The sequence below is a fragment of the Nicotiana tabacum genome, chromosome 20, assembly GCF_000715075.1.
Source record: "Nicotiana tabacum cultivar K326 chromosome 20, ASM71507v2, whole genome shotgun sequence".
In the NCBI taxonomy this organism is placed as follows: domain Eukaryota; kingdom Viridiplantae; phylum Streptophyta; class Magnoliopsida; order Solanales; family Solanaceae; genus Nicotiana; species Nicotiana tabacum.
Genome location: NC_134099.1, coordinates 83,613,518 through 83,636,780, shown reverse-complemented (window position 1 = coordinate 83,636,780; position 23,263 = coordinate 83,613,518). Strand labels below are relative to the sequence as shown.

The window sequence follows — 23,263 nt, the reverse complement described above, 5'->3', positions numbered from 1 at the left end:
GGTAAAATCTTCTTTTTCGGTAAATGTCAATTCGCAGTTGATATAGGACGGGATTCGCACCGTAATATCCTGTTAAGGGAGAATATTACGGTCCCCTACTTCGTCATGCATAATCGTTCTTCATTTCTCGGGGTCAAAAAACTATACCAGGTCTGAGTCCGTTATTTCACAGTGCCTAATCCCAAGTACATCGTTCATTCTTCCCAGGTTTCGATACGAGGAGTCCTTTGGCCTTGATTATAATCGCGTCGAGCCTTACTTCTCCTTTGTTTCATCATCAGAGAATCAAAAAATATTGCCCGATTTTACCCGTATACACGCGTGAGTATGCATATTAGCCACAATATGTTCATTTCCAACAATAAATAAAGCCAAATCACTTGCCTATAATGTTCTAGCCCTATGCACTACACTTCATGCCAAAAAGCCAATTATCTGAATAAAGATTAAAAAAGGGATAATGCATAAAATTCTCTCCGGTGTATGACCATATTACCAACTACATATTTTTTCTTTTTGTGGGTCATATTACCCCCATAAACTATTTTAAAGTATAATAAACAACACCCTAAATGCTGATGTGGCATAAAGAGTGCACACTCTCTTAAGGGCAAGGGGAAGTTACAAAAATAATTTTAAAATTAATTAACAAGTACAAGTGTGATCTTTTAATTGGACATTACATAATTATTATATAAAATTAATTAGTCACCTTCGTCTTCTAATCCTCTTTTCGCACTAACAAGGAAGACATTGTTTCAATGGCGAAATGCCGGAGCGAAAATCCAATGCAACGCAAAATTAACCCAGAAATCAAAAGCAGATATGTTTAATAACTGAAACAGAGCTACAACTAGAGGGAGCAACGAGAATGATTCGGTAAGAACCTACGAACAGTCAAAACGATCAACAGCAATGGAATTTGGCCGGAGCAAGGGTCTTCGTCGGAGTTTCGTTCTCCGGCCAAATCTGACAATATCAAACAAGTATTATATAAAACCCATCAAATGAGGCTTTTGCCTTTTGGCCGGATATGGTAATGAAGGTCCGCAAATAGGAAAATAAGGAAGAAGGAGAAAACGGTGAAAAAAAGTTTTAAAGTAAGAAATACACATTTTAGGCGCGTGTATTTCACCACTTTGCACAGCTTTTTAAGGGATAAATAATTTTACTTTAAAATAGTTCAGGGGTAATAGGCCCCCCGAAAAGAAAAGGTGTATAGCCATAAGTCAGGGAAGGATTTTATGCATTATCCGGTTAGAAAACTGTTTTCTGTGACGGAACTTTACACCCCCCCCCCCATTCTGTTTAATGAACCGAAAAAGAAAGAGATAAGGTCAGGTCATTGACATATTATGTCAAAAGTGAAAAATACTTCCAATCCACATAAGCTCAAGTGCTTCCTTTAGCTTCTTCCAAAAGCTTTTGGTTAGTAATAAATGGCTAGATGTTTAGATCTTTTATTTATTTTTTTTATTTTTTTTGGTGTCTAAAATCTTTAACATGTGACCAAGATATGCTAATACTTCTCTTCTTCCTCAAAAATTTCGATGTTGGAGTAAAGTAGGTTACATTTTTCAGTTTTCTTGCTTTTTATTCCACATGTATTTCACAAAACCACTCTTTCGTGAAGTGTAAAACTGAATAATAAAAAGAAAGAAACAAGTTGTAGAGCTCTATTATAAATATCTCAACTCAAACTGCTCAATTACTCATCATCTCAACTCTAATCTTCTCAGTTTTAGTCTTTAATCATTTCATATCTCATCAAAAAGATGAAACTAGAGAACCCCATTTGTTCTCTTTTTCTTTTTTCACTTCTCTCCATTTTCTTGACTGAAGCCATAGCTGATGTTATGACAATATTAAATGTGCTGAATTTGGGGGCACAGCCAGATGGAAAAACTGATTCAACAAAAGCTTTTTTAACTGCTTGGGCAGCAGCTTGTGGCTCTTCAAAACCAGCCACCATATTTGTCCCACAAGGAAAATATTTGGTTAAACAAGTACATTTTAAAGGAAAATGCAAGAATAGAGCCATAACATTCCAAATTGATGGCATACTCGTTGCACCCTTTGATTATAATGTGATTGGAAATGCCAGAAATTGGCTTCTGTTTGAAGGTGTTGATGGAGTTTCCATTCACGGTGGAATTCTTGATGGCCAAGGGACTATTTTTGTGGAGTTGCAAAGCCTCCGGCAACAACTGCCCGAGAGGCGCCACGGTACGTAAGTTGTAACATTTTTACGCTATCAGTGTAATTATCACGCCACAGCGCCACGATACGTAAGTTCTATTCATGGTGTAAATGCTGCTTTTGAACTGAAATGAAATTCAACAAGCTAAGTAGATGTTTAAAACTCTTCAGAATATTTATGTGCTAACAAAGTGTTTATGGCTTTCTTGATATTTGCAGACTCTGGGATTTTCCAACTCTAACAATGTAGCAATAACAAGACTAACTTCATTGAACAGCCAAATGTTTCACATTGTCTTCAATGGGTGCAAAAATGTGAAGTTGCAGGCCGTCAAAGTTTTTGCCTCTGGCAAAAGCCCGAATACTGATGGCATTCATGTTCAATTATCGTCTAACATCTCAATCTTGAACTCGAAAATCAGTACCGGAGATGATTGCATATCCGTTGGTCCAGGAACTACTAACTTGTGGATCCAAAATATGGCTTGTGGTCCTGGCCATGGAATCAGGTAATAATAGCTAAAAATAACTGCAAATAGCTGTCCATTATAACCTTTATAGGTTAGGGGTAAGGTATGCGTACACACTACCCTCCCCAGACCCCGCTTATGGGATTACACTGAGTTTGTCGTTGTTGTTGTAGCTGTCCATTATAAGTGGGATCTGTAGCCTGGAAAATAAGGTAGGGAACCCACTATAATAGGTTAAAATACACTGATCATGTAAAAATATTTACAATGTCAGTGAATAAGTTAAATCCCTAAAATTGGTGGTGAATTTTGTTGCAGCATTGGGAGTTTAGGCAAGGATTTTGAAGAAGCAGGGGTGCAAAATGTGACAGTAAAATCAGTTATATTTAAGAACACACAAAATGGTGTGAGGATCAGAACATGGGGCAGACCAAGTACTGGCTTTGTCAAGAATGTCCTTTTCCAGCATGCTACAATGATTAACGTTCAAAATCCAATTGTTATTGATCAAACTAATTGTCCATATAACAAAAATTGTCCTGGCCAGGTATGAATTTTCACCATTATCTTTTAGTTTAAAGTTGGACTAATAATTTAGCAGACAATTTTTGTTTCCTCGTTTTCTTGGATATTTAGGTGTCAGGTGTGAAAATTAGTGATGTTACATATCAAGATATCTATGGAAGTTCAGCAACACGAGTCGCAATGAAATTTGATTGCAGCAAAAGAAATCCATGCCAAGGAATAAAATTGGAAGATGTACATCTCACTTATAAGAATCAACCAGCTGCTGAAGCTTCATGTGCTAATGCTGCAGGAACAACTTCTGGCAACATTCAGCCTACCAGTTGTTTGTAAAGGAAAATCAAACAGAGAAATTGTTTCACTATTCATTGTAATAGAATGTCTTTCTCCTTTGCTCTGTTAGATGTGTCAATTACATCTAGGCAAGTAAAATATAAAATATTTATATCCGAATTTTGAACTTCCTATAAGTTCCAGTAATCTTTGTAGTTCTGTAAAAGCATGTGGTTCTGTTGCTCGAGGCCAGTTTAACTGTTTCGGCATACAACTCTAAGAAAATTGCCTTTAAGTTTTCAAACTAGTAATGCAGCATCAGTCTTTTGTGGGCTCTTTTAGAAGCTAAAAATGCAATCAATATGGTTTCCAGTATTATTGAATACATACAGATTCTTAGACATTACAGTTGCAACAAAAGCTATCAGCATACAGACTCAAAAAAGACCAGATAAACTACAGCACTAGTCATATAGACTTTGAAATCTCAGTTGATTAGAATGTTTTTTGTACCAAGTCCCTTCGACCCTGAGAAATTGACATGAGTGTTTCATACACTTCCAGCATTGTTGGCCTTTCATTAGGAAAGAACTTCACACAGTCAAAAGCTAACTCTAGAAACTGGAGGATCAAATCGTCGATTCCTTTCCCAAGCAAATATCTATCTGCATCAAGTAGACAAGGCGAGCGATCAAAAAGATTTCTTGAGGTGGTCAATTCTTGTGGTTCCTTCCCTGTTACAAGCTCGAGAAGCACCACACCATAGCAGTAGATGTCTTGCTTGTAAGAACCTAAATGTGAATATTCGGCTTCTGGGAAAAGACTCCAACTTAATGCAGTATCATTCTTACTCCAGAATTTGGCTTCCCAAAAGTTGGATATTTTTGGTTCAAAATTTTTGTCTAGCAAGATAGAACGTGTGCTTATGTTTCCATGTGAAGCGTGTAAATTGGACCCATGATGAAGCCAAGCCAGGCCTTTTGCTATTCCAAGTGCAATTTTAACTCTCAGAGTGAAATCCAAAATCTTGTCCTTATCTCCCGTCGAGTGCAGCCATTCATGAAGACTTCCATTAGGCATGTATTTGTGAACAAGAAGTCTTTCTTCCATTTCAGAGCAGAAACCTATAAGAGGCAATAGGTTCCGATGCCTTAGACCACCAAGAGTTGTTATCTCGGAGACAAACTCGTCCTCCAAGTTCTCCGATTCGTTGAGCTTCTTGATGGCAAATGTCCAGCCATTTCGAAGATTTGCTTTGTATACTTTGCCCAACATTCCATTTCCTACTAAAGAGTCTTCACTAAAATCAGAAGTTGCTTTTGCCAGTTCCATGAAACTCATTCTTGGGACAAACTTCTCCAGTTTTAGTATCTGTAAAACAACGAGTTGAATCATTGGAACATACAAAGAAGAGAACAGAACTTTGAGAAGCTTATTGCGATCAAATTGGATAAAGAACTTATACATCCAATGATTTCTCCAGTCAAGAACATATAACATGATGGATGTGTAAGGACAGATTACTAAACTAGAATTACAGAAAAAATGCAACTTAACTAATGCAGGAGAAAGGCTGGAAATGTAGCAGAATCTTGACCTTCTGGTGGCTGCTTAACTCCTCTTCACTTCCTGAAGTTAAATGTTTCTTTGACCTCAGCTTCAATTTGTTCAGTGAGACTATCTTGCTTGGAAGCAGAAATAAGACAAGGACTAAAACCAATGTAAAGAAAAGTAGCCAACCAGTCACAAATGCTTTGATGAATGAAGGGCGATCGATATGTTTCCATATCCAAGAATTCTCACATCCTTTCAAGGGTTTCCCACAGAGCTGTAGATTGTCTGCAAAACTATCAGCCGGGAATTGCTGGCTAACAAATGATTGAACTGACCCAGTCAAGTAATTGTTGGCTACACTGAACGTCTTAAGGTGACGCAAATAGCCAATTGCGCTTGGAATTTCACCTTGTAGATTATTGTTGTCCAACTTTAGAAAGTTAAGGTAAGTACAATTGGCTAAATCAGGTGGGATATTGCCAGAAAATTAGTTAGATGAGAGATCAAGTATAATAATAAATGGAATTATCACAGAAAAATCAGAAGGGAAGGTTCCATACAGCTTGTTATTTGATAGGTCTAAAAGTGTCAAGCTTGTACAATTCCGAATACCTTGAGGAAACTCACCTATTAATCCCATATTTGGAAGGCTAATGTTAAGTACCCTATTCTCATCAGGTTGCCAGCATTGAATTCCTACAAAATGGCAGATGGAACTTTCGGTAACATTGTTGAAATCCCAAGAGACCAAAGAATTGAAAGGGTCTCCTAATGAATGTTTTATTGATTTCAAGCAATGAATATCAGTCTTTTTAGCATTGCATCTGCCGAGTGATGTCAACAGAAATCCTACAACGGTGCACAAGAAAAAGAAGGGTCTTGTTTTCTCCATATTTTTAGAGACTTTCTGAAATTCTTCAACTAAACAAGGAGATATTAGTATTGAATATCTCTACAATTGTTATGCTTCAAATTTTACACTTATTGTAGCAATTGGGTCAAAATAGTCGGACCAACCACTCAACTTCTTTGAAAAAACTTACTGAAGCAACTTTGAAAAAGCTTCAATTTTTTCTTTGTTTATTGATGATGACTCTTGACTTCTTAGTTTGACCTTCTCAATGAAAGTTTCAAACATTTGGAAATTTGGGATAATGACAATCCTGGTGATTATAAAACAAGAGTAATTCATTAAACAAGAATAAACAAAGGGTGACAAAAATAAAATAGAAAAGAAGCACTAACGGCTGTTCTATTTTATGGACGTAAGTTATATGCTATTTATTAGTGTAATTTAATCTGTTATAGCAGATTACTTATTATTATTATTATTATAAATTATCGTTTAATTTTTATTAGTGACGATAATTTTTATACAAGTGCATAAACTTAAATTCTATATTTTATTAATCATATTGTTGACTTATACGGAAAACTTGTAACGAACTGAACGGTCGTTTTGAGTTCTAGCGCGTCGTTCAGTAGTTTGAGTTCATGTCACTTCAGGTATTATGACTTGTACGCGTGGTTGGAATTGAATTTCGGGAAGTTCAGAGTCGATTTGGAAAGAGAATTCTCATTTCGGAAGCTTTAAGTTGGAAGAACTGACTAAGATTAGATTTTTGAGTAAACGACCTCGGAATCGGGATTTGAAGGTTCTAACAGGTTCGTATGATGATTTCGGACTTGGGCGTATGTTCGCATCGAGTTTTGGATGACCCGGGAGCGTTTCGACGCCTATAGTGGAAGTTAGCCTTTTTGGAAGAATTTCATAAGTTTGGATTGAAGTGAATTTCAGTGTTATCGATGTCCGTTTGGGATTCCGAGCCTGGGAATAGCTCCGTATGGTGATTCTGATGTGGGAGCGTGATCGGAAGTGAATTCGGAGGTCTGTGGGTCATTTTGGAGTCAATTGGCTAAAGATAGAAATTTGAAGGTTTTGAGGAATTTGACCGGAAGTGGACTTTTTGATATCGGGGTCGGAATCCAATTCCGGATGTTGGAGTAGGTCTGTAATGTCAAATATGACTTGTGTGCAAAATTTGAGGTCAATCGAACGTGATTTGACGGGTTTCGGCATCAAATGTTGAAGTTTGAAATTCTAAAGTTCTTCAAGTTTGAAATGGAGTGTGATTCGTAATTTTAGCGTTGTTTGATGTGATTTGAGGCCTCGAGCATGTTCGCATTATGTTATGGGACTGGTTAGTATGATTGGACGGGGTCACAAGGGCCTCGGGTAGATTCCGGGTGGTTAACGGACCAAGGGTTTGAATTTATGAGCTGCTGAAGTTGGGGGCCTACTGGTGTAATCGCACATGCGGAATGGGCACTGCAAGTGCGAGCCCGCAGAAGCGGGCATTTGGGCGCACCTGAGCGGTGAAGGCCGCAGAAGCGTGGAAAGGCACAGGTGCGAAGAAGACGTCGCACTTGCTAAACCGCAGAAGCGGTCGAATGACCGCAGGTGCGGGAAGTTCGCTGGGCAGAAAGGTTTTATAAAAGACGAGTTTTGGCTCATTTTCACCCATTTTCACTTCGGGTTGGGCGATTTTAGAGCTTTTGGAAGAGAGATTTTCTTCATCTATGTCAAGGTAAGCTGTTCTCACTCATTAGACGTTAAATACATGGTTTTGTTACGGATTTGAGCATGAAAATTGGTATAAACTTGATGTTTTGGTGGAAAGACCTAGAATTAGTATTTTTGAATTTTGACCACGAATTTGGGCATGGAATTGAGAGTAAATTATATATTTGAGCTCGTGAGGTTATGGGTAAATATTATCTTCGAAAAATTTCGGAATCCAGGCACGTGGGCCTGAGGGCGGTTTTGTTAACTTTTCGAGCGGAGTTAGGAATTTATATAAATTGAATTGTTGTGAGTATCAGAGCATATATTTATGGATTTTCTCATTTCCTGTCTAGTTTTGGAGCGTTGTGCATGTCATCAGATTGGTCTGGAAGCCGATTATGCAACTTCGGAGCGAGGTAAGTCTCCTTTCTAACCTTGTAAGAGGGAATTGTCCCCATAGGTGAAATAATTGGTTATGTGCTTCTATTTGTGGGGGCTACGTACGCACGAGGTGACGAGAGTCCGTACTTAACTGCTATTATATTTAAGTCCGGGTAGTCTAGGACCCAAAAGCATGTTATACTTGGAATATTTGTATTCTTATTGACAGTTTGAATTACTTAAATCACATCGAATTAGTAAATTAATTTTTAAAAAGATTAAACTTTATTTTTTAAAATTGTTAAAAGAGAATTGGCTTTAGATAATTGTTCCCTCATGACTTTTTGATTGACTGTTTATGTGTGTTTAATTTTGGAACGGGCCGAATGTCTCGGCAGATTAAATAGATGCATCTATGGTTCGCGTCATTCGACCCTCTGGCAATAAACAGTTTAAATATTTGTTGGATCAGGCTGTACGACCTCGGCATGATTTGCGCATGCTTGTAATGCTTGCTTGGGATTTACAAATGTATATTTCTCCCTGGTTTGAGATAAATTGATAAATAATGGATTATGAATTTGGAGACTTCTAAATGTAAAAAGGAACGTTTACTTGTTTCTTAACTTACTTGAGTTTACTGTTGTTTTTAATAAATCCATGATTATTCGCATTATTAATATATTATTAATTTGACCACTAGTAAGTGCCGAAGTCGACCTCTCGTCTCTACTTCTTCGAGGTTAGACGGGATACTTACTAGGTACACGTTATTTTCGTACTCATACTACACTTGATGTACATTTTGTTGCACAGCTTCATGTGTGGCTACTGGCCTAGTTGGGCACAGCGGTATGGTTGATGTGGGGACTTAGGTGAGCTGCATCTTGAGAGACGATCCGCAGCCAGCAGAGTCTCCTTCAGAGTATTGTACTGTATTTTCATTTCTGTCCAACATGTATTTCTGACAGTTATTGTATTTTAATTTATTCCCTAGTAGATGCTCATGCACTTGTTACACCGGGTTCTGGGATGATTATGGGGTATTTTGTATTAACTTCTTTACATTTTTATTTAATTTGAAATGATTATCTTTTACTAGTAAAATTGAAGGAAAATCATAGTTTTCAAAAATTTTAAAACAAGAACTTAATTAAGTATTTATGGTTGGTTTGCATGACAGTGGTGTTCGGCGCCCTCACGACCCTTAGTTGATTTTGGGTCGTGACAACATGGTATCAGAGCCCTAGGTTCCCTTAGGTCTCATGAGTCATGAGCAAGTCTAGTAGAGTCTTGCGGATAAGTACGGAGTCGTCTGTACTTATCTTCGAAAGGCTACAGGGCTATTAGGAGCACTTCCCTTCTTGATTCCTCATCGTGCGATTTGATTCCTTTGAGGCTTATGCCCTTGTTTCCTTCCTACTCATTCTTATGCAATGCGAAGCGCTTATTATAAATCAAGAATTGAAGAATTGTAACGGTAGTACAGATGTGGTATGGGATGTTTCTCCCGGCATAATTAGTTGGGCTATTGTCATCGCCTGGTGGAAGGATATTCTATTATTTCAGCTCGGTAGCTGTACTTCTGAGAGCTTTGAGGTTATGCGTAGGTTGTTATGATGCTCGTGAACGGTTATGGCACAATATTGACGTGATGGTAAGGTTCTTGCCTATGTGTTGGGGCAGTGACTGACTTGAAAGGAGGTCAACTCAGTACATGATTCATAGATCCGATATTTCATTTCAGGTGGAGGAAAAGCAATTGGCCTAGGAATGTCCAGGTTTGGAGTGATGGAGTAACAAGACTTGGTGATTTCAAGTGTGATAAGATTTTCATCTGCGTCGTGGCGTCGTCGTCCGTGATTGAATATGTTAGGTTCGCCGGTGTATGGTTCTCTTCAATTCGCCTTTGGGGCAGGGTATTGTGAAATGGTATTGGAGAAGCGACTGTCAGTGATCGCAGGGTGAGGTGGTGCAGGATTGAATCGGTATTTCTAATATTGACGGCTCGAGGAAGACGATCTTCAAAAAGTTAAAGTTAGTGACGATCTGTTGGTTGTCGCGTCCCCTTTTTTCCTTGTGGAATCGGGTTCATGACATTTTTGGGTATAGGACAACTCATTCCTTTTGGGAACGGGGTTTGCATTTTTTAAGAGTCGCTACCTAATGATTTTAAGGTGCGTTAGGGCACCCACAAGGTTCATTTCTAACTATGTTTGATAACCAGAGACAGGGTAAGAACTTGAAATTATCCCAAGGGGAAGGTGTTAGGCACCCCCCAGGATCCACTAGTGTGGTTTCCGGCCAGACAGTTTTTATGAATTTGTGCAATTAACAAATAAACAAGTAGGGCTCAAATAATAGGGGGTTTAAGTTTAAATACACAAGTGTTTGAAAACGATTAATGAAAGCAGGGTTTTGAAAAGAGTTACAATCTAAGCATGCTTATGAATGTAAATGGGTGTCCTAGGTTTGTTTGTAATATGGATCACATCAATACAATACCCGTTATCTCCTCAAAAAAGGAGATACACGTGGTATTAACGCACCGGTCATCATATCCATATCTACCTTTCCCACCCCGTGAAGGTAATTAAAGCGAGAGTTGGTCTCGACCTCTATTGCATGTTGTTACCCATCCCTTCCTATCAGTCTCGGAGGAATTTAGAACTTTTATCCTATTAGGGTGGGGGGGTTCTAGGCAGACCCTCAAGTTTAAAGGCAAAATACTAAGGCGACATACAAAACAGGTGGGACTGCATTTAAAAGGGGAAACACAGAAACAAGCAGAAGGCTCAGTTATACCTCCACAAATAATGCACATAGACAACATGACCTATACATAGTTAAGGTCTGAATTTAAAATCCTAAAGCAGGGTGTTTAAGTGATAACATCAGAACCAGATTTATTACGTGACTCAGAAAAGAAGTCTGAATCAAGTTTACCTACTAATTTTAACAGTTGATAATTAAACAGAGGCAGTTCCAGTTTTACTTAAGTCATTACCTAAGGCTTGCCTAGGCGCAAAGGGAGATGCAGCAGTTATTTAGAATTATTAAAAGACGGTTTGAAGCTTATTTTATCCTAAGAGCATGCTGTTCTAATCAAGTGCAGAGATTGTTACCAGTTATTTAAACGGGATAATCAAGTGTAAACCTATTTTTTACCTCTTTTATAATCAGAAATTTACACTAAGCGTAAGTGCAAATAAGATCCTAAAACATGGTATCTAAAATGTAGAATTCCTAGAGCAGGATTTCTAAATGCGTACGGCAAGATTACAGAATTTCCTAAGAGCATGATTTCTAAATGCATAGGGCAGGAATGCAGAATTTCCTAAGAGCGAGATTTCTAAATGCATAGGGCAGAAATGCAGAATTTTCTAAGAGCAAGATTTCTAAAATGCACATGGCAGGAATGTAGATAATAATAGAGTGCTAATTATTAGCAGATTTTAAAACATGATGTTGCAGAGGTGCACATGCTGAAATAATAAATATGAGACCTAAGAGCATGATCTCTAATGCATGCATGAACCCTAAGCATGGTTTCTATTGCGCAATTAAGAACATAAACCTAATAACATGTTTTCTACCCTTAACAAATTACGGCATGCATATTTACCCTATCCCTTTTCAGTAGCCACCCCAATACTTGTTTACAAATTATTATAGACCATGTGATGAGAAATGTAAAATAAGAAGTTACAACTATAGGAAGCCTGATTCTGACTTTCTCTCTGAGTTATGTAATAAACCACCTTAAATGTCAATATTGTTCCATAGCCTTTCTCATATCTGGGTGTGTCAGAGTTCCCTAAGGACCTCAAGGGATCCTGAGCAGTGCTTACACCCAGATTATATGACCAAGAATAAGTGTAGTGTGGAAAGGCCAGCTCTTATGTGTCCGGGTTCAGAGGGAACTCAAGGGTCCCAAAGCAAGGCTCACATAAAAGGGGCAGAACCTAGTAGCCTAAGAATATATGTGAGAGTGCTTGATATAGTTTGAAAAGAGTTTGTTTAAAAACTAGACTAACAAGTCCATTTTGAAAGCAATCAGTAACAAAGATGATTGGAGGCAGTTGTACTAGCAAACAAAACTTAAACACCTTAAGAGAGGAATCAGTAGTCACACAAGGGAGTCAAGGGATTTGGGATAAATAGACATTTGACTATAAACACATAATCCCATCAAGGGTCTTAGGACTGGTTTGGACATGCACAACAATAGCTGATGCTAGCATAATGACAAACTAGTCAAAAAGAACATAAACACATTGAAGGGACAGGGACTTGGGATTCATAAGATGGTAAGTACATAATAAGTGATTGATAAAGCGTGCCTTGAAACACACATAGGGGAGTGCATTAATCTAAAGGGGAAGGGGAGACATTATAACATGCTGGTAATGTAACTTAACTGCAGGTTTCACAACAGAACCACAATCAGAAGTAGACCAAGAATGAGAGAAACTGAAACAATAAGAGAAGCATGTTGTTGTTGAAGCTTTAAAATTAAACTAGGACATACCAGTCAAAAGAGCAAAGTGCATAAAAGTAAAGCAAGTAGAATTCCACAGTCTAGCCTTGGCTTTCAGCTGACTAGACAAGCAGTAACACAAGTAGCAGAGAAAGAAGAGAGAGTTTGAGTGTGTATGTGTGTGTTCTGAACTATCTGTTCGTGTCTTTAGAGAAAAGAGGGTAGAGTATTTATATCTTTGAAAAATAGGTAGAAAATAAGGTAACAAGTAAAGGTCTAACACAAATATGGAAGTAATCACAATTAGAATCCCATTAATACAAGTACTTCCCTTTAATCAAGGAATTACAGCCCAAACGGATACTACCAGGGATAATTAAGGAAAGAAAATCAGTTTGAGGAAGATTGATTTTTTACCCTATAAGGGGTGGTAAAATTACAGAGTATATAATTGAGTCCAAGTACATAATATACTTAATTTGGGGAAAGGATTCAGCATGGGTGAAACATCACAGCAAATAAAGGAAGGGAATCAATCAACTTAAACAAACGAGTGAAGTATTAGGGGTTTATAAGAAAACCTTGTAATCAAACCGTAACTTAAGGAAATTAGGATCAATCAAGAGGGAGTCATGATTCTGCACCTTGACATATAAATAGAAAGGAACGAACAGGCGTATCAGACATGCAAGGTCAATCATATTGACAAAAGAAGCAAACTAGATGAACACAAACATACAGAAGTGACATGAGTAGGCTAAGGACTACTTGAAACATGGTAATCAACAAAGTCAAGTAGTCATAGCTAACACATAGAACAAAAATGAAGAAACCAGTCCAACACATAGTAATATGTAAAAGAGATCTTTAAACTCACAGTAACAAGTGAGGAAAACCTTTAAGACATTAGGGTTTTAACAAAGTCGAGTTAAAAATGGTAAGAACTCAGAATCATTCAAGACAAACAAAGAGAAAGGATCTAACCATAAAGAACTCAACCAAAACAAATATACATACAAAATAAACAAAGACAATTCCAGAACCTCGGATAAAACAAAAAATACTTAAGGTTTTCAACACGATGAACCAGGCAGAAGAAAACATAAACAAACCATTTAAATATAGTAAAATCATAAGACAACACCGAAAATCAGAGGAGAAACCTTGTAAAAGAGGTTGAGGAAACCCTAATCTTGAAAACGGAGAGTCACTTTGAAAAATAGGAAAAATCTTTGAGGAAAACACTAGGAGGTTCATAACATACACAGATCTAAGACAGATCTGAAAGAAAATCGGAAAGTCTTTAAAGTTAGGGTTTTGGAGAACCCAGATAAAGTGAGAAAACTTCGAAAAGTTACCGATCTAGCCGAAAAAGTTATGGATCTGACTCGAACAGCCATGGATGGACGGAAAAGGACCATGGATAGAAGTTGAGCAAGGTCTGGACTAGATATCCTCGAGATCTTTCCATGAAATCACATAAAACAGGCAACCAGGAGACATAGGAGACCGGTATACGTCTCGAACAACCATGGGAGTCCATGGATTGAGTGAGGATCGAAGGGGATTAAGGTTGATTTGGGTGGCGGCGGCTAGGGCTAGCCTTAGGTTTCAGAGAGAATTGGAAGGGAAAGGGATTCAAGGGCGGCAGGTTGGTAGGGAATGAATTAGTTCAGGGTGTCATTTGGGTTTAAAAATGGTAAGGAAAAGGGGACCGTTGATCTGGATGATCAACGGTCAAGATCGAATGGGGTAGGTGGGGTTCTGGGTTTGGGCTTGGGTCCGGTGGGTTTTCAATTGGGTTGGGGTCCGGTTTTGAATTAAAATTGGGCTGGGAATTGGATCTTGATTTGGCTATAATTGAAATACAAAAGAGGTTGTTATTTAAATAGCCAATTTTTCCTTTTTTTAATTTATAAAAAATAGTAAATAGTTTCTGAAAAATAAATTGAAAGTACTAAAGTGATTTATAATACCTAATTAACAATTTAAAAATGCAAGATCCGATTTTATGCGTATAAAACACAATTAAACCTTAAAATGGCTAATATTGCAATTATGTGTAATTTAGCTTTTTAAAAATACTAAATATAATTGTAAAAATATGTAAAAATTAAATTAGCCATATTTTGGCATAAATATAAATATACAATAGATGAATTATCAAAATCATAATTTTGAAAATAATTATTGGGGATTTAATGGGTAAAAGGGGAGGAAATAAATTAATTTAAACCTTTAAAATTATGGAAAAAAGGATAAAACACTTGGACATGCTCATATATGCATATATATATATATATGTTATTTTAAAGGTGTTTTGCATATTAAAAATATATAGAGAAAAATTGGGTATCAACAATGGTTCCAATGTTACAAAGATAGAGATTGAATCAAGGCAATAACCAGGCAGCAAAAGATGAGGAAGGATATGTGGGAAGTGTCATGCGGTGACTAGATTTCTAAGGAAGATAGGTGTAAGAAGCGGAAGTTGAATAGTTGCTTAAAGAAGAGGGTTTGGCCAAAGTGGGAGAGTGGCGGAGCAGCACGTGGATTCAGTGGAAAAATAACTTCACACCTTAAGGAAGGTTTAGAATGATTTGGGAATTTTAGTAATCAGTGATTGGGTCTACGGATTTAATTTGAAATTTTGGATATCATACGGTGGGAGGTTGGATATGATGAAAGGGAGTTGCTTGATATGAAGAAGGATACAACATGACTTGGGATGGAAGGATATTGTCGCACATTTAATTGATGTCCACGAGGAGTGAATGGACTTGTGCAGCTGGTGAATGAGCACGGGCTCAGGATGGGTTATTGATGTCGTAGTGATTGTACCCCATGCAGCGACATTGGAAGATGTCGATAGGTAATTTTCACAGGTGGGTTGTCCCCTATGAACATGTTAGCAGTCGCGTGGTTGGCGAAGCTTCTGCGAAGGATTTTACTGGCCATCCAGTAAGAGGTCAAACATATGAATATTAATGGAGATTCAGAGTGTTCATGAAGTGCTAATGGAAGGATTTCAAGGAATCTGGTAGTGTGATTGTGCAAGGTCATGTCAATAAGAGATAAAGAATCTTGGTAGGTTCTAGAGTTGTGTAATAGTGGCCTTAAGATAAGTGGGAGAGTTCCACCGCCTACGATTGGACTGCATGGTCGTCTATTGGTGAGATTTCTGGATACTAGTACATTGATGGGCTATTTCAGCTAAGGAAAAGAACATAAGTGGTAATATGAGTAGAGGAATTGTTAAAGATGTGCTATAGTTGGCCTTATTAACCCATGTTCAAGCTTGGGAAAGGTTCAGGATTTATGCTTTGTATAGATGGGGGTTTCAAGGAAAGTGATTCGGCCGGGTGCTTCGTCGAGAGGGTGTTCATATGCTAGAAGATTCTTAGAATTGACTATATTCGGGACCAAGCCAGAGTGGGTGACTCTCAGACAACAGTCCTAGTAGATTCACAGGTCAAAGTGTGGTGTCTAAGGATTTCGAGTCCATAAGTATGGTTAAGAATCGGGTTTCTACAACGGATTATGAGAAGAGGCTTGGAATGTTCTATGATATCTTCGGCTTTGTAGTGTAACATTTGAGGGAATGAGAGAAAATGACTTCGGATTCGTAGGAGAGTGTCAGAATAGGCGTACCAGTTGAGGATGCAAATAGGCGCACACAGAAAGTATGAAATGGTTCATGGAATTTGAGACAGTATAGTCTAGCGATACAAGGCCACTCGTGATGAGTGCGGATCGAGTTCGTTATGTGTTGAATGGATTTATTAATATTTCTAAGGCAATTAAGGATAAATTAGAAGAGGTTGGATTGGTTAGCCATAGTGGGATTGGCATATTGGTGGTAGTAATCAGTCCCTTCAGCATGATTAGGTTATGTAGGTGATTCATGACGGTATGTGAGGCCTAACGGTTGTCGTGATTGATTTTATTTGGAAGTATTCAAGTCTTATGGCCAGTTATGTGTGGGCGGATCCCGGAAGGGTTATGGTGTCTTAGACCACTACTTGAGGATTTGCATGTTCTACAGTTATGAGGATTCACTCGCGTGTTGCTATGGTTCTCTTAAAATAAGTAAATGGAAGTTTCTATATGATGAAGTATTGATCTATTAGTGGTTCAGGAGCTTTGATGAAAATCTTGTACTATCGCATATTAGCGTGTTAGGTGCAGTGAGTGGTATGGAATTTGAAAGTGAGAATCAAGGTTGCGGTTCGGTGTTGGCAAGGATGTCACGATCTCGGATGAGCAGGAAAGGAGTTGGGATTTTTAAAGTAAATTGGTATTGTCTTCAGTGTTACCTGAGATCAGTGCCCTGTGCGGGAGGCTTCATGTATGGAATTGCGGATTCTTGATTTGTTTTATAGCATTGTACGGCCGGTGGTGAGGATGTGCACACTTGTTATCTAGTGCGAAAGGTCGTAGGAGTGTACCTCACGCGAAGATTCTATAAGCGTGACATGTAGTCACTTGATTGATTGAAGATTTAAACCAAGTGTGAAGATTGTGGTAATATCACTAATTTGAGAATTTATGCCTGGAGGGCACTCGGTTTATTAGGTTATGGACTGTGGAGGTTTGCTCCGATTATGACGGTTGTCCTTGTGCGTTATGGGAAAAGGAGGGGTTATTAGGAACCCTTGAAAGGTTATTAGCCTAGTACGGTGCGATTCAAATTGACTTGAGATCTGTGGATGGATTTAAATGTGAATGTGGGCTCGGTATCGGGCCAGATGTGTTCATTTCAGCAATGCGCTCCTTGTGGAGGAGTATTTGGACGTCGGGTGTTATTTCTTCGTCAGTTATTTCATGTAATGCTATATTTCGCCGTGTGAGTTGTGAGGCAGCTCGCTAAATTTCTTATGCATTTCGGTTCCGCGCAGCGATGGTGTTATGTGAGCAGGATGTCTTTTGAGATTTAGATCATATATCGCACTTCAGTTGTGCTTGCGTTTTGTAGCTTATGGTGCTATATGTCTCTCCAGGGTTGGTATTATGCACTAAGCGTGCTTGTGATCGATATTCGGTATTTTGTTATAATGAGCAATTTAGCTCGATATGTATATCCTTATGAGAGGATCGAGTGGCACGCCGCCATGGTTATGTTATTTGGATTGGGTTGCAAGCCGCAACAGATGATTTTGAGTACAGTTTCGATATTCTAATTTTTGTGTGTTTTGTTTTCCATTTTCTAAGGAAAGTCCATATTAGCTGCGTGAGTTGAGTAGTCCCTTCCAACGTTCGTTTCCTTTTGTATCACATTCGAGTTGTAGCCTATTGGCACGTTGTGGCATCATATGGGACTTTTGGTTATGTCCGAGGTGACTTATTACCTGAGTAGTTCGTACTGGGTGAGACGGGATTATTGGATCCAGGATTAGTGCGATCGGATTATAAGAAGTATATTAAAGAGCAAATACCATTATGTAGTTCAGAATGAGGTGATGGTTCTTGTAATGAGTATAGCCCCAATTATTTGTTGATTCGACAGTTGGTTACGAATTTCGACACAACTCTTCCGTCGTGGTGGTATTGCAAAGTTGAGGCAAGATGTATATAGGTAATGAGATGTATTGGGAGCACCAGATTCCTGGAATTTCGACTATTATGATCAGAGGATATTATTATGGTTATGTGAGTTATGCGGGGCATAGTGTGAATTTGATCACGCCCAACTATGCCTTATAAAAGGACAATGCGGACGTTGCAAATATACCTGAGTATTTATGCCCAGAGTCTCCACAGAGAATTAACCTATCAATTACTTTCGTTGGACTTACTAAATTCTTTAGAATCAACTTCCCCAAACGTTGTGAATAACAGTTGATGGTATATTTAATAACTAAGATTGAAAGTCAATAACCAATTGTAAACTAAATATGCTTAAGTTGTGAACAATAATGAGAAGGTTCTAAGGTAGTGATTTCCCCTTTTGATGGAATCCCTTCTGTTTATGTTTCATATAGATTTACCAACACATCTCTATCAATCATGAACACTCTTTTTACCGTGAATCTCTCCCGAGTAATCACGATAATTTACTAGACACACTCTCCCGAGATACGCCAGCTGGCTTTGTTTATTACAGTTCACTTTAGATTGCACCCAAGACTTCATTATCCCTAATCCCGCCTTTAAACTCGCAGTTATAGATCCCTCTTATACTTTGGGAGTGATGTTGTTCAACAATTACCTAAATATGCACTCTCTCCCGAGTTATGCATACTAAATAGGCACAACTAATTGAGGATCCTGTCAATTAACTACAACAAATACGTAGTTGAACAAATAGAGATTAAACTGGCAAACTATATTAACATAATCAAGAAGTTCATCCTTCAATAGGTTCCATCAAAATCCTAGACAAAGGATTTAGCTACTAATGACAATGGGTAAATAACCTATGAAAATATTCATGATCAAAATTGCCAGAAAAATAAAGAGAAGAAGAAAATATGATGTTTTGGGTGATCTCTCACACTTGTTTTCCTTGCCAAAGTACTCTCTAAAACATTCCATGCCTCCCTTGGGCAAGTTCTATTGTTTAATATAGGGTTTTGGGCTAAAAATCCCGTGTTTTGCACTTCAGTCCCTCAATTTTCCGCTTCCTATCGCGGTCCTACCGCGGTTACGCCAGGACCGCGGCCAACTAGCCTCTCAAAATCCGCAACAGCTTTCTACCGTGGTCCGACCGCGGTTATGCCGGGACCGCGGCACTCCATTTCCAGTTCTGGTTTTGCTGCCTTCGCGTGATGCACTTAGCGGATATTGTTAGATTGGCCTCTTTTTCTCCGTAGTTGATCCCAAAAGTACTTCATAGACTTCTTTTATTGTATGTAGCCTGCAAAGCATGAAAAGCACTAATCAGAGCATCTTGTTATCACTTTTTACCATAAAAACTATACACGAAGGTGGTTCTTTAGGGCCTAATTATAGTCCAATTCACCTATTATCAACACCCCACACTTAAATCTTTGCTCGTCCTCGAGCAAGTTGAACCACACTTCTAGGCCTAATCGTTCGATGCATTACCCAATTTATGTCATACCCTCCATTACGAAAGAACAATCTAAGCAGTGCAACAGCCACACCTCAGATGAAGACTCTAATGCCATGCCACACTCGTGCTTACTCTAGTTACTCTAAACAGAGGTGAAAACTTGCTTTTTCTTCCTGATTCATATGCCCTCACATCACATTTCTGAGAGTAGTTCCACACACAAAAATCAAGCAACAAAGGAACTACAGATAGAACGAATCCACTCAATCTCAGCAAAGAACATTCACATGCCACACAGATACACCATAAGCTTGCCTTTAGTGTAATACTCTACTAATCGAGTTGTTCAGTCCAAGATCAAGAGGTCTTTATTTGGTTATAATGTAGGCTAAGGGACGGGTAGGATATATTTGGATATAATGACTAATCTCCCTAAGCACTTTTAATACAATCGTTCCATTTATTCCAATTTCCATGTTCAACCCAATCATTCTTCCACACTTGTTTCATAGGCTACCCCCACTTTTCTTTAGGTGCAACTGGCCTCTTTTTTTTATTTAATTTGTTTTTTTAACAGCCATTGCACCATTCAAGTATTTTCCTGATTTTTCTTTTCCCACTCCATTACTACCCCACAGTTTGACTTTTATATGCTCTTTAACGATTCAAGTGCTTCTAGGAGGTACAGGTTCAAACAGTCAAACTATTCAAACACAGGGATGTAGGTTATTGTAAGGTTATCAAAGAATAGGCTCCAGGCTCGAAGGGGTTAACTATGGCAATATGTACGGGTGGATTCATAATTATATAGGCTACACAAGAAAATGCCTCAATCATCTCTAAAGCCAAACAACTTCTATTTCGCTTTGCAAACACACAGGGCAAGTTCTAGGTATCGCATGCAAGCACAGAATACAAGTATTATCTCACACACACTTGGCATGTAACTCATTCCGAATTAGTTCATCAACACACTCACATGAGCGTTCAAGAAAGACAAGGTGTGCAGAATTAAGGCATAAAATTACGAGTCTACAAACGAGCCTAGACGTCGTACCCTTAAGTTCGTTTTAGTTATTTGCAGGTGTGTACATTACGGGTTGCATTCTTTCCCTCACCCATCTTAGTCCAATAGAGTCCTAAGGGTCCTAAAAATATTAAAGAAAAATCTACCTAACTCGGTTCAAGAAAATCCCTTGGAAAAAAACCGTGGTCAAAAGAAAAACCAAGGAGGAATTACTACACTACCTAAAAAGAAAAAGAAAATAAAATAAAAATCTAAATGGACTACACTACTTGTTTTTTTTAAACCCGACTTTGACCCTCAAGAGACCCGTCGACAAGTGTCCGTCGTTGGGCCAAATCAGTTACTTCTAAGGTGAGTACAACCAATTATACACAACAATAAAGATACAGAACTACAACACTCAATGTATATGAACACTAACAATACACCACTAAAGAAAGTCTCCCACCCCACACAAAAAGAATATGGAATGTTCCCATGTCATAATACAAATAAAGTGCAGAAGGGTAAGAAGACTTCCCTGAGCATCACTCGGAGCCGGAGACGGTGCTGGGATCCACATAACAATCCCTCCCCAAAGCACGAAACCAAGCTATCATTCGGCTCTCAGACCTAGCCTGCCGCTGAGACATGGCATCCATACGCATATGCAGGCCATCCACCGAGGAGCGAAGATCTGCCACCTCTTCCTCCAAAGAATTCAACATGGGTCGGCTAGACTATGATCTAGAGAACCCTGCCCCAGTATGGGGTCGCCGAGAGGATCCGGCTCCATCATAGGATCTCCTGGATGGTGCCATGGGTGCTGGGGCATCATCCTCATCATCAAGCTCAATGGTTGTGGGTGCATCTCTTCCCACTATGATCTTTGAAGCTCTGAATGCCGTTTTTGCGGGCAAAGCTCTATCTGTAGGATTGGTGGGGACACCATCCAGCAGACACAACCTCGTCACAAGTGAGGGAAAGTAAAACCCCTTAGATGGTAGAGGTGACCGAAGGATCATTTCATCTCCAATAATTCTCGCCACATCAAAGTCTTTCTTGGTGACGAAGCACCACACCAATAGAGTCCGTAGGTGGTTCACATCTGTCGTGTTGCCCGTGGGCAATAACTGGCTGCAAATAATGGTGAACCAGCACTTAGACCCATGTGTGAACGACTTGGAGTGAAGGGTAATGTTTTCCTGTAGCTAGATTGGTCGACCCCCTGTGCAGATTGTCTCAATCATAGTGTCCCAAGTGACCCCTTGAGCGTTGTGGTAATGATCAATGTCACCAGTGAACTAGGGCAGTTGCAAGAGCTGGCGAATCTTTAGAATTGAGGCATCTACCACCCTGCCCCGCACAATCACAGACCGGCACAAATTTTCCGGGCAGTTCGCGTAGAACTCCCGAACTATTAATGGGTTTTCCGTCTCAGGTTTATCAAACAAGAACTCCATCTCCCTCCATCTAATTTCCTCATACATGTCTTCTTTTTCCATACGGAGGGCAGCCCTATCAACAGGAATCTCAAGGACAAAGCTTTTGGTGGCTTTAGCATGAAACGCGTCCTCTGCCTCCTGTGACTGGAACCTGGTGGCATCATATATTGGCATTTGGGAAGTGCTTGCCGAGCTCTTTCGCCTTTTTCGGGCCATATTACCAGCAGACAATTCAGGGTAACAATCAGATGCATCCTAACATGTGTCAGTCGGATGGGTACTCAGACTTCACCACCTGATGGCACCAAACAGTTTCCTTTTGTCAATCAATGCCAGTATACCCAATTAGTAAGGTGCCCAAAGTTGACAACCTCCACTATTGCCCTTACACCACTATTAATTCTACAATTCCGCCATATAATACCCCACACAATCTCCCACAAGTGAATCATGTCAAATTCTACCACCACCGTAAACTAAGAAGGGCACAAAGTGCTCCAAAATTTTACAACACACCCCAATTTTCGGCCATTTGGGCCCCTCCACCAAGCTTCACCCTAAAAAATATGTTTAGGCCTCTAAAAATTATAAAAATCGCCTCCAAGTTAAGCACAATGAAAACCCAACCATTTAAGCATCAATCATGGCCAAAAGAAGCAAATAATGGAGAAAAGGAAAGAAAAGAAAGAAAAAAATAAAAAAATTACACTAAAACACTACCTAGGGTTTAATTGAAACTAATTTAGACTACTCATTACACTAAGTTATGGAAAAAAAGAGAAAAGAATAGAGAAGCTGACCTTGAGGATGAATGGAAGGGATAGGTTGTGGAGAGAGAGAGATGGAGAATAAAGGAGGGGCAACAATGGGTGTTTGAGGGATAGGAGATGGTGTGAAAGAGAGAAGAGAAGAGAGAAGGGGATGGGGGTTGCGGGTGGTTTGAAGAAAAGAAGGGTTTGGGGGAATAGTGGGGGGTTAGGTTTATTAAAAGGGGGGGAAAAAAGAGAAAAAAAAATTCTGCACTTACCTGGCCTCGCGTTGGTCTGCCGCGGTCCTACCGCGGTTACGCTGGGACTGCGGTAGACCTCTTTCAGAGGGGGTATTTGACCATGGTCCTACCGCGGTTACGCTGGGACCACGGTAGACTTCTTTCAGAGGAGGTCCTTGACTGTGGCCCGACTGCGGTCTGGGCGTGTTCCTGCTACTTTTTTTTTATGCATTACACTTACAACACATTCGTGGGTTGCCTCCCACGCAGCGCCTGATTTAACGTCGCGACACGACACAGATGAGCGCATTTAAGGCTCGCTCGACCTCTGTTGTTCAGTCAGGTGTAGCTCAGACACTTT

General features: G+C 39.2%; 2 pseudogenes; one reads left to right on the top strand and one right to left on the bottom strand.

The window, feature by feature from the left end:
- Window positions 1–1,312: 1,312 nt before the first annotated feature.
- LOC107766143 (polygalacturonase-like) lies at window positions 1,313–3,771 on the top strand (annotated as a pseudogene).
- A 16-nt stretch (window positions 3,772–3,787) lies between these two features.
- Window positions 3,788–6,052, bottom strand: LOC107766142 (probably inactive leucine-rich repeat receptor-like protein kinase At5g48380; annotated as a pseudogene).
- Window positions 6,053–23,263: the final 17,211 nt, after the last annotated feature.